Raw genomic sequence first — 16,550 nt, 5'->3', positions numbered from 1 at the left:
TTAAAAGAGGGAGTTTATCCTGGATTATCTGGGTGGACCCACTGTCATCACAGCGTCCTTATAAGTGGAGAAGAGGCAGAAGAGAGAGAGGTGGGATGTGGGAGGGACTCACCTGGCATCGCTGGCTTTGAAAGTAGAGGGAGGGCCCACAAGCCAAGGAGTGAAGGTGGCTTGTAGAAGGCGGAAGAAGCAAGGAAACAGATTCTCCCCCAGAGCCTCCAGGAAGAACAAAGCCCCCATGTTCATCTGAGCCCACTAGGACTGACATTGCACTTCTGGCCTCCAGCGGTGAAAGAGACTAAATTTGTATTATTCATAAATCTGTGCTTATTACAGCAGCTATGGGAGGCCAATACAATGAGTGTGCAAGAGCCTACAGCGAGGGCCAGAAACATCTGCTCAGCCAGTGACAGGGACGAAAGGAGACAAGGGCTCTAAGCATTTTTTTGGACATAGGGAGAGACTGTTAAACTGTAGTCATCGCTCAACGCTCTTCTCACTGATTTATTTGCTGTTATTTTCAGGCTTTTAATCTTTCAGACGATTGGCCACAAATTTCAGTGTTTAAAAGCAGGTTACCAAGAGAAAAATGCTGAAAGCCCTTGCTCTCAGTCCCCTTCCAACCCGTACACTCTCAGACACTGGATAGGCCATCAAAACAACTGAACAAAGATATCTGGGGGGTGAATTACGGGCCACTTTCATTTACTCAGTCAGTGTCCATCATTACGCTGTAGTGGCTATTTGTCACTAATGTGGGCACCCCAGCCTCAGAGCCCCTCTGCTGTTTACAGGATTTCCCCTCCCATGAGAAGGGAGTAGGACATGCCAGACACTCATTCTCCCAGCCTCCTTTGCAGCTAGAGTGCAGCCACGTGACTGAGGTTCCCCAGGTACCTCCACAGCTGGCGTCAACTCTGTAACCAGTACCCAAGAAGCAAGGGAGCAGGACCTGTTGTCCACCCACCCAACATCCTTCTATGAGGTCCCATGCACCTTAACCACAGTTGGCATTTGCTGTTTACAACAAACACCTCTAACTGATTCAGGGCTGGGACAATGCATACAAGGCCCTGCAATGCTGTCATCAAAGGAATGTTCTGCAAATGGGCCGCCGGCTGTGGTCATCCCTCTCCCCGGGAGGATTAAGGCTTGGTATTATCATCACCAAATACAATTAACCAGCACAAAAACTATGCAGACCAGTCAAAGGAGAATTAGGAAGACACCCAAGAGCAAACAGCACTGCCCATCCATCAAGGTGCCATTCTCTGTGGGGTGCTGGGTTCTGTGGCAATGCCAGAAATGGCATGATAGGAAAGGTGGCTCACCCTCTCTCACTCTTTCTAGCCCAGTGGCATTCTGAAAGTGCCTTACTTTGCATGTGATACCTCGTTTTCACTCCAGCAACACGGCCAAGTGGACAAGGCAGGAGAGTCCCATTTTACAGCTGAACAAGTGGAGGCCCAGAGGGGTGGGGCCATTTCTGTAAATGATGGGGCCAGGGCAGGAACAGAAGGCTCTAGAGTCCTCAAGCTTTTCTAATTGGCAAGGAAAGGGGTGGGAAAGAGGTGAGGAAGAGAAGTCCGATAATGTCCCTCAGGATGCCTAGGGATGCAAGGAGCAGAGTCAGGTTCCTTGACTCCAACTCAAGGGAAGTTCTGCCTCGCAGAGAGTCCTAAATCAAGGCAGCCTGGAGCTGGCACTTTAGGCTCTGCCACTCCCATCTCCACGTGTCAGTGCCATCCTTGGCTGGCAGCAAGATGGTGGCCCCATTTCCATCCCATCCTCTGGACACACCACATGGCAAGGAAGGAGGGACCTTCCTGGAAGCCCCAGCAGGTCTTTTTTCTCTCAGCTCATTGGCCATTAATCAGTCCCATGCCCCTTCCTGAGCCAATCACTGTCAAGAGGGTGAGGGACCTTAGAGAGGGATAAAGATTCATAGCTGGTAGTGTGGATGGGGACCCCTCCCACTGAACCATACAGAGGAGGACTCGATAGCTGAACAAGATTAGGACTCTATGAGCAAGGAGAAAAGGGAGAATGCACGTCGGAGGTGAAGCAACACTGTTCCCATCAGTGGCCAAGTTCTATGAGAATCCTGGACTGCCACCCGAGCCTGGTCCCTGAGTCTCCGTTTCTTTTTTTTTTTTTTTTTTTTTTTTTTTTTTGAGACAGGGTCTCCCTCTATCATCCACGCTGGAGTGCATTGGTGCAATCACAGCTCACTGCAGCCTCAAACTCCAGGGCTCAAGTGATCCTCCTGCCTCAGCCTCCCAAGTAGCTGGAACTACAGGTGCACACCACCACACCTGCCTAATTTTTTTAAAATTTTTTTGTGAAGATGAGGTCTCCCTAGGTTGCCCAGGCTGGTCTTGAACTCCTGGGCTCAAGTGATCTGCCCACCTTGGCCTCCCAAAGTGCTGGGATTACAGGCATTGAGCCACTGTACCTGGCCTCAGTCTCTTTATCTAGACAGTGGGAACGATGCTCTTGCAAGATGTTGGGAGGGTTAGGTGGCATGGTATGTTCACAGGTTCTCAACAACCTTGAGTTGCCGTCCTAATTAGGAAGATGCTCAGTTGTCACTAGAACATTCCTCCTTTCTTCCTTGTTCACAGAACCCTGATTTTGTGCAGATGTCCAGTCCTCCTCTATAGACTTGAGGGGAAGAGTCCCCATCCTCACACCCAGCTATGAATCCCCATCACTCTCTAAGGTCCCCCATCCCCCTTGACAGTGATTGGCTCAAGAAGGGGCATGAGACAGAATAAACACGTTTATCTTCCCTGTACACCAGATCCTCCACAGAGCCTTCTGATTGCTGGCATCATCCATCAGCCAAAGCGTCAGTGGTGCCTGTGTCTATTTCTTCAAGACCTGGAGCAGGCCCTGTGTTGGAAACGTGCTGCCGCTCAGGCCTCTTTGGGTCCTGGAACTGGAACTAATTACACTGAAGTGCCTCTTGGTCCCCATTCAGCAAGAGTTACGATCACCAGGAGCTTCTCAAGGTAGTTAGCTCTCGCCTAATGAACGGTTCAAAGTCAGAACACGAGTTAGCATTAGCAGAAGATGGTGATCAGTTACAGAACATTCCGGTCACTTCAGAATGTGTTGCTCACCCACTCACCCATTTGGTTGTTCATTCGACAACCATCGCTCGAGTGCCTGCTCTGTGCCCCGGGAGTGGACTGGACACGCGGTCAGCATCCACTCTGTTTGAGTTTCTAGGCACAGGCTCTTCTTATGTGCTTGGCATTTTTAAAGCAATCCCATTTGAAATGCAACCGAAATTGTAAGCCTCGTTTAAACTGATTCTTTTCTTCCCACACAACCTAAGACAACGTGTCTGATGATGTCGTTCAGACTTTCCAACTACAAATAACCTTTCGTTCAAGCCCAAGATCATGATGGACGGGAAGGAAAATTTCTTGTGAAACCTCTGTGCTCACCGTGGTTTGAGAGGAAATGTCTTGGCTGTGACAGCATCATGGTCGATTCTCACACCCAGAGAAAGGAAACACCGACTTTAACCTCAAAACGAGGAAGATCATAATAGTGAAAAGAAAAAAAAGAAAGACAAAAAACGTCTACCCCAGAAATCCCTAACCGCTGCCCAGCCTGGGAACGTGTTGGGAATTTTTCCAAGGAAAGAGACCTCAAGGACAACCTCAGGATGGCTGAGAGCTTGGGATAACAGAGAGAGAACCCATGAGGCAGCCACGGGAGGAAGGCAGATGCCAGGCAAGACGAGGGTGGCAGAAGCGAGTCAGGAGGAAGTGGCTTTGTGAGCCATCGACCTCACAGAGGGGGAGAAGCAGAAACGTAACCAAGCAAGGTGCAGAGCTATTTTCAGCCTTGGGGTTTTCACCCCAGGGTCCCCAAAGTGCTTGGGGCAGAGTACAGCTCCCCTTTGAGAAAGTCGGTGCTCTGGACTGACGAAAAGGACAAAAGAGAAGCCAGGTGAGAACAAGGAGATTCAGGGGATGCGGGGGTGGCACATGTCCTCAGTGGAGCCTTGGGCTCCGGGCACCCACGCTCTGGGCCTCAGTTTTCTCACCTGCTCTCTGAGGTTCTGTGTGAGATTCCTATGGCGGCTGTAACAAATGACCACAAATTTAGTGGCTTGAAACAACACACATTCATTCTTTTACAGTTTTGAGAAGTCAAAGTGTGGGCAGAACGGTTCCTTTCTGGAGGCTTTAGGGGAGAATCTGTTTCCTCGCTTCTCCAGCCTTTAGAGGCCACCTGCAGTCCCTGGCTCACGGCCATCTTCAAAGCCAGCGGTCGCATCGCCCTGACCTCCGCCTCCATCAACCCTCTCCTTGCTGACCCTGACCCTCCTGCCTCCCTCTCACAAGGACTCCTGCGATGACGTGGGGCTGTGAAAGGAAAAATCTCTTGGGTCCCTTCAAGCTGGGAACTGCTCAGGGCAAAATTCCCTCCCATTCTATTCAAACTCATCCCTCTGCTCACTGAGATAGATGCATATTCTGATTGTCTCGCTTATCAGAAACTCAAAAGAGTGCAACCGGTAGTCTCTAAACTCAAAAGAACGCAACCAGTTGTCTCACCTACCTGTGACCTGGAAACCCCTTTCCTGCTTGGAGCTGTCCCCATCTTTCTGGATGGAACCAGTGTACTTCTTACATGTATTGATTGATGTCTCATGTCTCCCTAAAATGTATAAAACCAGGCTGTGCCCCGACCACCTTGGGCACATGTCGTCAGGACTTCCCGAGGCTGTGTCACGGATGCGCATCCTTAACTTTGTCGAATAAACCTCCTAAAGTGACGGACACGTGTCATTTTTCTCGATTGACAGGGCCAACCCGGATAATCCAGGCTGCTCTCCCCAACTCAAAGTCACATCTGTAATGTCCTTCGTGCCATGAAAGGTCACATAGTCACAGGTTGTTTCCTTGAACTCTCTAAGAGTCTCTGTAATAGGATGACCCTTCTACAAAACCCACTATCAGTTACAATGGTGGCTAATGTTTATCCAGGGCTTCCTTTCCCCCAGCTGCCGCTCCATGACCCATGTGTTCTACCAGCATCCCCACAAGTTAAATCCTATCCTCATGTTCTGTCCACAGACAGGAAAACGAGGCCTGGGGTGGGCACGCCGAATGACTACTTCACGTTCACATGGCAGCAAAGCGCGAGCTCTCGGCCACATCAATATCCTGCCACCCTGGTGTCAGAGGCAAGAATGGCCTCACCTGGCTGAATCAAAACAGATCCAAGGGTTGAACGTAAAGCTTCTTAGCAACAGGAGCTGTCATCCATTGCTCCTGGATGAGGACGCAAGCTGGCACCGCCACTTTAAAAGACAGCCCGTCAGTTTCTTGCAAAACTAAACACACTCTTCCCATTCGATCAGCAACCGTGCTCCCAAGTGTTTACCCGAATGAGTTGAAAGCGTATGTCCACACTAAAACCTGCACACAGATGTTTACAGCAGCTTTATTCATGATTGCCAAGTGGCGCGGAGCTTCCTGAGGTGCCACCAGTGAGCTTTGCGATGCCACCGAGTTGCTGAATTAAGACAAAGTCCAGGAAGGAAAGACCAAGCTCGTCACCGTAGTGGCCCGGCCTGTTTCTCACTGCCCTCGTGGCACGGCGTCCTCCACCCCTCACCATTCCCCTCACACCACATGCTCTCTGACCTTGGTCCTTCTCACTCTGTCATGCCCACTCCCTCCCTGTCATCTTAGCTCCTCTCAGTTCTTTGAGTCCTGGATCAAACCCTACCTGCCCTCCATCCAAATCCCTCTGTGGCCCTGAGATTGGAATAAGGAGCCCTCCCCTGTTCCCTTTTCCTAGACCATGAGCTGCGGGGGGCAAATGCAGGAGCACCCGCTGTGGGCCTCACGTCCCAGCTCTGAACCTGGGTTCCCTGACCCTTTAGCGGATGGCCTGGACACTCAGCGTTCCCATATGGGTTCCCAGCCCCAGTCTCTCCTTTCTCTTGCCCTTCAGCCACACACCGCCCGGACATCTCCAGAACACAACCCTGGCCCTCTAGCCCCTGCCCTGATGTAGTCATAGGATTTATTGAGAATTCATTGAGAGCCACGTGCGAGTCAGGTGCAGGCACTCACCCAAGAGCCCCACACAAGCAAGTGGAGCCACAGAAACTATCAACATCATCCCTGTTTTGCAAATGAGGAAACTGAGGCTCCGGAAAGCCAGGTGACCCATACATGCTCAGCTCACTAGAAAGTGTCAGAGCCTAAGGTCACCCACGTCAGCCTGGTGCCCTCTCATGTCTTACATCTCTGATGGCGTCCCATTGCCGAAGAATAAACCTAACACACAATCCGGCATTCAAGGCCATTCCCCACTGTGGCTCTTACCCGACCTCACCATCACACCCCTCACCGTGCCTGCACAGCACAGCCACCTCCCAGACACAGCATGCCCCGTGGGCCTCAGAGGTCATGCTTGCCTTCCCCATCTGACACTCTCTTTTTTTTTTTTTTTTTACACCTCAAGGCCAAGTTTAAACATCATGTTTCTGTGATGCATTCCCTCTGGGAAGAGTACGGCTCTGGGATCAGCACTGCCCAGCCCCCTAAACAAGGCTCCCTCATGTAGGGAGCACAGATGCAGCTAACCGTGACTGCAGCTGGATTAGGAGGGGATGGCAGGAACCTCGGTCCAGGCTGGGCAGGGATGGGCCTATGTGGTGAGGAGCCTGAGGCTGGTGTTAGAAACCGCCAGGAAGACCTGGGGGAGCAGCAGGAATCAGCACCAGGCTGAGTGATGGCCGGACTCCCTCATGGAATCCCTTGACGTCCCATGTGGGACCCGCTGTCATGTCTGAGACTTAGACCTTCTCCTGGTTTCCACCATAGCTTCTATTTACCAAAAGGACGCACGCAGAGTAGGCAGGCGGATATTCAAAATACTTAGCTGCAGGCAGCAGCCACTCGAGCAGATGCCAGCTCTGCAGCACGGCGTGGGCTCCCTTTCTGATCCCCGAGAACACCCACGTGTCCACCAGGGAAGGAGGAAATGCAGTGGAGAAGCTGGACAGCCTAACGTGGCACTTCACCAGGAAACAGACAAGGAGCCCAACCCCACCGGTCATCGGAAAAGTGCAAATTTAAACCAAAATGAGCACCGCTCCGCCCACTAGGATGGCTAAAACATAAACGACTGAAAGTACTGAGTGTTAGTGAGGATACGGAGCCACGGAAACCCTCGTGCTGCCCATGACCATGTGCACTAGGGCGACCCGTGGGAGACTGGCCCTCTCGATTGACAGGGCCAACCCGGATAATCCAGGCTGCTCTCCCCAACTCAGGATCACATCTGTAATGTCCTTCGTGCCATGAAAGGTCACATAGTCACAGGTTGTTTCCTTAAACTCTCTAAGAGTCTCTGGAAGAGGATGACCCTTCTACGAAACCCAGGTGGTCAGCAGGTCAGCAGGTCGTCACGCTGAGTGTGCATGCACCTGTGACTCAGAAAGCCCGCTCTGAAAGAGGTACACCTGTGCACGACCACTCACTGCAGGTCCCACAGTGACAGCCAAAATCTGGAAACCAAGCAGGTGCCCCTCCATGGGAGAGTGGGTCAGTCATAGCACAGTCACACCATAGAATGCAGCAGGGACAGTGAAGGAGCGACTCCAGCTACACGCAGCAGTTGGGGGCTCACCCCGCCTAGGGCTGAGCAAAAGAAATCAGACACATAGGGGCGTGTACTCTCTACGCCTGTTGATATAACACTCAAGATAACAGGCACGTGTTTAGGGACTAGTTGGCAGTAAAAGTGTAGAGAAAAGCAGGGTGCTTACCCTAGAAGTCAAGATTGGGCTGATGTCGGCAGGGTCAGGCTGCCTTCCCACCAGCGTCTCCTCTTGGCGGGGGAGAAGTTGCGCGTGTTAGGCGCCAGCCCGGCCAAGCGGAAGGTGGGGAGGAGGTGATTTCCCCAGGCCCATTCTGCAGCAGCTGAGGCTCTTTAGCAAGAAAACATCACATTGCGTCTTCCCACCCCATTTGCCAGGTGAGGAAACTGAGGCTCAGGGAGCTGAAGGGACTTGCCTGAAACGGCACAGACACAGCAAAGGCGGGCAGAGCCCCCCCCCCCCCACATACCCACTGCCTGCCTCCCGCCTTCCGGTGCTGTTGCCCTTCCCGCTCCCGGCTGGGGCAGGGGGCAGCCATCCCAGAGGGCAGTTGCTGTTGACCTCTAGGCCCTACAGGTTTTCCTGCCTTAGAGGAAGAGAAAGGATCTCAGCTGACATCAGAATCAGGAAATGAAAGGAACCCTTGAAGGAACGACCTCAGGTTTCAGAAAGGCCCAAGTCCCCACCTTCACCCGGGCCTTCGGAAGAGCAGGCTCGCCCTGAGCGAAGCTGCTCCTTGGCTGAGTCTCGTGGCCTTGCCCGGGCTGAGCAGGCACAGCTGTCTGGAATCACTGTTTTCCCAGTGGCTGCACAAAAGCCCCCATTAGCATCTGGAGACCTTCAGAGTAGCCCCATCTGCCACCCTGGGAGCACTGAACACCCCCATCTCCCACCTACCCAAAACCAGTCTCCAAGCCCCAGCCCGAGGTGGTCACCAGCATCCTCCTTATCCATCAGGGACGAGCTGACCCCCCCACTCTATGGAGCCCTCGTCCCCATCCTCTGAGCCCCTGAAGCCCGTGTCAGGTCCAGCACAGGTCACTGCCTGCCTTAGAAGTGGGAACCGTGTTGACCAGCTCCGGTGGGCAGCCAGCACACGCCCATGTGTCAAGAACCATTTGTGAAACCCGCACTACGTGTTGGAGATGTGACAGTGAGCGAGACAGACACAGGCCCTCCCTCCACAAAGACAGACGGCCACTCCGGCCTTCCTCTAACCCAGCACTTCTGACATTCGGGGTTGGATCCTTCTAGCTGGGCAGGTGAGGGCCAACCTTTACACTATGGGGTGTCGAGCGGCGTCCCTGGCCTCGACCCGCTAGATGCCAGTAGCACCTGCTTTCCATCATGGCAACCAAAAATGTCTCCAGACATGGCCAGAGGTCCCAAAGGCCAAACCACCCCTGGTTGAGAACCACCCACCGGTGGACACAGCTGCACACTTTCCTTAGTGAGGGCAGTAATTAAATGTATAATTACACCTGCTCAACACTTACCACACCCTGCCTCCTCTGGCCCTGGGAGGAAGGAGCTCCTTTACAGATGAGGGAAGGGCCCGGTAGTGCCCTGGGATCTGCTCGATGACTTCCCCTTGCTCACATTATAAGGGGCAGAGTGAGGGTCCCAGCTTCAGCCTGCTGCCCCACTTCCTGGTGGCGATGCGTGGAGAGGTTTGGAAAAGACAGGAGTGTTGTTGACATGTCCAGGCTTTGGGGACCCTCCTTGCCACAAAAATTGAGAAATTCATGAGAGAAGCTTCCTCTGCAAAGGAGAGGCCGTAAAAATCAGCGCCTCGTGCAGCACAGAAGAGGCGCACAAAGGCCCTTCAGAGACCAGAATAGATGACAGGTCGTGTGTCAATCAAGGGGGACCCGGGCACAGAAGCAAAGTAGGGACACTGATTCGAGTACTGGCCCTGCCGCCACGAGCACCACCCAGGGCGTCCCGGCTGTGGACAGGGGACTTCCTTGGCATGACCGTCCCGAGAGTGAGTAAGAGCAGCTCAGGCCAGGAAGTGCTATGGGGTGCTGGTGGCACCTGCCTTTGACTCTGGAACTGACCTCCCCCTACTGATTGTGTGCCTAATCTCGTCAAGTTATTTAGCCTCCCTGTGCCTCCGCTTTCCCATCTGCAAAATGGAGAGAACGAGAATGTTGCCAGGCTAAGAGGACGTCAGGATAATAGAATGCGTGCCGGGTAGGTCCCAGACAGCCATTGGCACACTCAACACAGGTTAATTCAAGGAAGGGATTTGCAAACGGACTAATCTCATGGGTGTGGGTGGGTCTCACACAGAGGTCACAGACTTTCTCTGGAAAGCTGGAAAGAGGCAGATAGTGAATATTTTCGGCCTGGGGGGCCGCACGGCCTCTGCTGCAGTCGCTGAATTCTGTCGTTGCAGCTCTGTGGCCAGATTCGGTCTGCAAGCCAGATTTGCTGACACCTGGTCTAAGGGAACCAAAGGAGACAGAGCAGGAACGAGGATGAGCTGTCACTAAAGGCAGGGGACCAGGAGAGAGCATGGCTGCTGGAGCCTAGGAGGAGGGCGGTATGGGGGCCGGTGCCTCAGGAGGAACAACGTTGACTCAGGGAGAAAACAGGGGAGTAGGCACTCTGACCTGTCTCCTCCCTCCGTCTGGTCTCCCGCTGGGGCACCTGTTGGGGAAGCTGCTTATGGTCCCTGGAAGAGATCAGTCTCCCTGGGAGAGCAGGTGGATGCTCGGACAATAGGAAGGTGTTCAGCAAAACAAGTTTAGAGCGTGGTCTGCTCAGGTAGGCGCTCCAGCACTGCCGCAAGATACGTTGGTGAAGAGGGCCTTCGAGAAATCTCTTCGCTCCATCTGATCGACTCCCCGCCCACTGGGCAGCCTCCCACATTGCTGCCCATGTCACTGGGCCACAGGGAGAGGCTGACTCAAACACTCAGGTATGCTGGCAGTTGAACGAAGGTGGCGGCGTGGCTTAGGCATCCCTCTGTCACTGAGCTGGGGAGACCATCCTTAGGCAGAGAGCCCCTCCCCGTGGGCCAACCAATCCCGGGGCAGGGGGGACAACCAATAGGGCTGAGGACCAAGGCCAGGGTCCAGAGGGCCAGCTGGCTTTCACCACGCCTGAGTCAGCGTGTACAATTGAATGCCTTGCCACCGAAAGTGCACCTGGGAGCAGCCCTGAGCCAGAAGCGAGGAGCCTCTACAAAGAGGGAGTACAAGCCAACAACCCCCAAACGGCCGCAGTTGTTGAGAACCAACACTCCTCCTGCAGGGCTATGCCGAGTTCTCCCATCATCACGGTCAGGAGAATCTTCCCAACAGCTAACACACACCCAGGGTTTCTAGTGTGTGGGGCTCTTGTCCAAGCATGTCAAATGAAATCATGATTTCATTTAATCCTCACAAACACCCCAGGAGGTCAGGACAATGAATCCCCACAACATCCATGCGATGTGGGAAGAATCCATCATGTATATAGTCAAGGACACTGAAATTCAAAGAGAAGAAGTCATTTTCCAAGGACACAACTCATCAGTAAGGAGTCGGGATCAGAACCCAGACCTAGCTGACTTCTCAGCCTGTGTGCACCCTTTGCATCAACCCACACTGGACCTGGGTAGGAATTCAGGCACATTCCCCAAACTGTCTCCCCCTTCTCCCCCTCCTCTCCAAACACCACCCTCAGCTCCCCCACCCCGTCCTGCCACCCAGCAGTTCCACCCACAGGGGTCCCTGCCTCTGCCCTGCAGCCCTATCGGGCTCAGTGATGCAATAGCCCCAGCCAGCCTTGCAGTTGAAATGTTCTGAAATGTACAGTAGACCGGGCCATCTGCTTCCTCCAAACATCACCTTCTGCCTCTGCTGAGAGCCGGGGCAAACGTGCAAGGACGCAAAAGCAACAGTCACTTTATTTCTGGGCTCAGGATTTCGAACTGGCCTGGATTGCTCAATGTCTCCTTTCAGGCACGGAGAGCAGAGAAGCCAGAAGGAAGGCTCGGCAGATGCTACAGGAAGGGAAATGCTGAATGGGGAGATCATTCAGTGCTCAAATGCACTGTGATTTTTCTCTCCAGAAGCTGGTCAAGAAAACAGCCAGGGCTCTTCAGGGAAGATGAGCATTAATAAAAACTTAAAAATTAAAAAAAAAACAGCCAGAGTCTCTTCTGAGAGATTTTTGTTTTCAGGTTTCCTTTTTATTTCTAACTCTCTCTGGCCCTTATTATTTAGAAAAAAGGAGAAGAAGATGCATGTAACTCATGTAAAGCCAGGAGCCATGGGGCTCAGTCTCAGAGGAATGGCCTCTTGAAAAAGCATAGCTGAGCAAACAAATGTAACCTCAGATTAACTCAGACCCTCCATCTGCACGAGTTGAGACCCAGGAGGTGAATGCACACGGAGAAGCCACCACATCTGTAAACAGCCTTTTCCCCTCATCCGCACCTCCTTCGGGCCAGCCTGATACTGCCCGGACGCTCCATGCGAGCACCTTCTCATCTTTCTCACATTTCTCACCTTTCTCTGCCTCCTTCCCTTTCTTGATCCTAGAGTTCAACTTAGCCTCTCCCCAGCAGGAAGCAACCCCTCCAGGAAGGGAGGAGCAGGCTCACAATCATGTTCTCCTTGGAAGACAGGGGAGGGGAGATTCTCAGTGATTTCCGCTGTAAGACTTTTGTTCGTTCATTTAACCTCACGGAAGCCCCAAGATCTCGCTCTTATGTTTTCAGTTGTTTATCAGGAGAAGAGGATGGGAAGGGAAGTCCCATTTCTGCAGCACCTCTTCCGTGCCAGGCAGCTTTGGGGATGCTGTTTCTGTAGCTCTTCCTGCCCCTCCTGGAGCCCCATGTCATTCACGTCTGTGTGCTCTAGTGGCCCCTCCTGTTCACGGCCACCTTTACCACCACAGCCCGACCCCACCGCATCTACTCACCGCCGCTCGCTCTGCAAGCGTGAACTGAGCGCCACCGAACCCCAGGCACTGGGCCAGGGGCTGGATAGAGCTGGGACTTGGCCATCCTTGCCCTTGCACAAACGCAGAGAGCGAATAAGTCATTCCATTGTAATTATTTAATAACTGCATGATAAATATGTATACCACTATGATAAGTTATCTAATAATTGTATAGTTATACCATCGTACCTTCACTTCCGTAATTCATATAACTATTTGCGAAATTAAATAACTACATGTATAATTAAAGATAGCCAAACAACTCTGGCACTATATAATTCTATAGTTAATTTAGTATCAATTATTTTATAATTACTAATTATTAAATAATTACCTATAGTTATTTAATTGTTGACACTATAGTTCGTTGACATAAATTATTGTAATTATTTATACTTAAAACTATTTAATAATAAATAAACAATAAAGAAAGAAAGGGAGGGAGGCATTAATGATATGTGCAAATCCACTTTCTTAGTATGTACTGCGTGCCAGGCACTGTTCTAAGCCCCTCATACTTATTAAGTCATTTAATCCTCCCAATAGGTAACATTATTGCCCCCTTTTTACAGATGAGGAAACTGCGGAACAGAAAGTTTAAGTGACGCACACAGCTAATGATCCCTGAGCTGGAACACAAAGCCTGGGTCATCTGTGGTTCCGGCCACTACACAAATTTTCCTTCAAAGTCCTGACAAACCCTCTCCAAAGCAAACACAACCCCTTACCCGCCCCACCCCACCTGCCCCATTCCAGTTTATGCAGCTGTGACTCCCCCTGCCAGCACCTGCAGCAGTGTCTGAGACTTCAGTCGCCTGAGCCCACCCCTGCACATAAGGCAAGAGGAAAGTGCCAAGTAATTAACAACCCGGGGCTGGCTCTGCAGGGCTTGGGCCTCAGCATTCCTCAGAGATCCCAGGCCTCCAGTAGCACAGGGTCACCATTAAAGCCACAGGTCCCCTTCCCCTCCCAGCGCTTCTGAGATCACCTCCCATACAGGCCGCTTACCTTGAATCCTTTTGTTTCTGTCTCTGCTCCTGGGGGAATCCAAACCCGACTCCACCCACTTTCCAATAACGACAGCTCACAGTGATAAACTGCGAGTCTCTGCCAAGCGCTGTTCTGGGTTGCCTTGATGTGTTAGCACACTCAAGCCTCACAACAAGTGGGGAAACTGAGGCTTGGAGCGTCTGAATAACCCAGCCTCTTTCACTCGGCTACAGGTGGCGGAACTAGAGGTTCAAACTGGGCATTCCTGGCCCCACAAAAACCATAACCCATGGCGGGCTCTTTCGTTATCTTCCTTGCTTTTACGAAGAAACTTTGGCCAAGCCTTAGAGGTGGGGACGAGAAGGCGAGGAAAGGTGACCTGTGTGCCCTGAGGGATGAGGAATGGGCGGAGAAGGGGAAACTTCACACTAGGCTCCAGCCAGAGCACCCCATTCACCGGAACTCAAAAGCACCCTGTGCTGCACGCTGGCCCTGGCAGGGAGGGGTCTTTGTAACCCAGTAACATGTCAGAGCCCTGCTCTGAGAGGTCATCAAAATGGACAAGAAAAAGGCTCCATTATGAAATAGGCAGAGTCCACTGCCATACTCCCAAGACAAAGTGGGGAAAAGGCCCATCTGCCTGGGACTCAAGGAATAGGGTCAGAAAGGAGTCAGGATGCCCAAGGAGAGGTCAGGGGGATAAAAGGCAAGTGGGATTGCAGCAGAGTAGAGGCTTCGGGGCTCCCATGGCAGGTTGAAAGCATGGCTGCAAATTCCTGGACACCTCTTCAAGAGGTGGTGTTTCTGCCAATTCCTCTTGAACCTAGGAGGGCTTGTTTGTCCAGTTGAGTGATGGCTGGGTCACAAACAGCCATTCAGCTTCCCGTGTCCATGGGACTGCCCTGACACTGCCATATTGTGAGGAAGCCCAAGCTCCATAGAGAGGCCACAAGTCAATATTCTCATCGGTATCCCAACTGTGCCCAGCCTCACCTCCTTCCAGCCCAAGCACCAGACATGTGAATGAAAAAGCTTCCAGGTGGTTCTATCTGCGGGACTTCAAGTCACTCTCAGCTGTTCCCAGCTAAGATTCCAGATATTGCAGAGCAGAGAAAAGCCAACACCACTGTACCCCGTCTAAATTTTGACCCACAAAATAAAGCGTTTTTTATACCACTAAGTTTAGGAATGGTTAGTTACATGAAAAGAGGAGACTGAAGCCATCCCCATCCCTGGCAGACTCCATCCAGACTGCAAGGTAGCCCAAAGAAAATAGGAAAGAAATAATGTACACACTCTTCTCAACTCCTAAGATGTTCCAGTCGGATTGTGATAAAAGACTGAACGCTTGTGGGCACCTCTCATCCACAGACACGCTGCAAGGCAAAACATCAAGTCAAATAAGTTTGGGAAATGCTGGTTTAAATGGGCTTCTTACCATGAGCTAGGCCTTTTAACAGATAAATAAACGGTGTGCTTGAAGAGAAAGCCTGAGATCAGGTGTGCCCTGGGGCCAGGATATTTGTCATTCTCCTCCTACTTGTAGTAAAAGCAGCCAGATTTTCCACTGAGAAACTGCCACACCCCACTCTCAGCCCACTGGGTTGTTAAAATTACAGTCATTAATTATAGATTATTCTTTAGAATTTCTAAACATTTCCGAGTCATTGGGTTGCAAAACTTTCTATTATGGAGAGTCTGAATCATGCACAGGAGTCATTTCTTCCTGATTCCCACAGCTGCTTCTTTACGGAGAGAAAGTGTCCCTGTGGCAGGCATGGGTGGCTGCCCGGTGAAGCCCTTTCAGGAAGATTTTCCCAGGATTTCTAGGACCCACTGGATCCTGAGGATGCTTGGACCCAGGGGTCATCATCTCCAGCCTTCTGGACATTATGAGGGCAAGCAAAAATGTTGTGTCCCAGATGGATTTTGCACATTTTTTCTGAGACAGAGTCTCACTCTATCACCCAGGCTGGAGTGCAGTGGTGTGATCTCGGCTCGCTGCAACCTCCACCCCACTGGGTTCATGTGATTCTTGTCTCAACCTCCCAAGTAGCTGGGATTACAGGTGCCTGCCACCACACCTGGCTAATTTTTGTGTTTTGTTTTTGTTTTTGTTTTTAGTAGAGACAGAGCTTCATCATGTTGGCCAGGCTGGTTTCAAACTCCAGACCTCAAGTGACCCACCTGTCTTGGCCTCCCAAAGTGGGATTTTGCAAAAGTTAATGAACTAAGTGGCAATCACTCAGAAAGGAATTGTTGAAATACCTTAACTTCTTAAAACGTTTTTAAACTACCAAGAGTGGAGATGGCTTGTTTATCAGGATGTCCCATCAGCCTGTCCCCACCAGCTTCCCTCCAGGGCCCAGAGCTAACTGGCCAGTGTGGGGTCAGCATCTCAAAAGTCAGTTCACATCCAGGGCCCTCACAGCATTCTCTGGAAACCCGAGTTCTTAAAGAAGCATCCTGTTCCCCAATTTCCTCCTCTGCAAATGAAAACACTCCCCTCCCCCGCCTCTCCCCGAGCTTGCTGCAAGAAGTTGAGTAGGAAGGATTTGTCGACCGTCTGCACGAGAGCGTTGAACTCTGGGGAGACAACAGACGATATCAACTTTCCACATTTGGCCTTGAATCCACAGGATGGAGAAGAGCTTGCTTGTAAACAAAATTCCTACTTGCAGCGTGCGGACATTAGTGTGACTCATGGCAAAGATGCCTAAGACAGTGAGCGACGGACCCAGCTGCTGACCTTTTGCGTGGGGTGTTAGCAAGCCCACCAGCTCAAGGATGGCAGCGAGATCTGCTCATGAGGCCTCTCAGGCTAAGCTGTCCTCCTGGGACATAGATGGCTCTCAGTCAGCCACGCATGAGCCTGTGCCTCAGTTTCCTCATCTGTAAGCTAGAAATGAAGAACAGGCCCAGTCTCACTGGGCTCGTATGAGGGCAGAGGAGAGAACAGACATGGCCTTGCGGATGAAGC

Source organism: Pan paniscus, chromosome 18, assembly GCF_029289425.2.
Source record: "Pan paniscus chromosome 18, NHGRI_mPanPan1-v2.0_pri, whole genome shotgun sequence".
Lineage (NCBI taxonomy): Eukaryota > Metazoa > Chordata > Mammalia > Primates > Hominidae > Pan > Pan paniscus.
The sequence above is the reverse complement of the archived record's forward strand: the minus strand, read 5'-3'. Positions refer to the sequence as shown.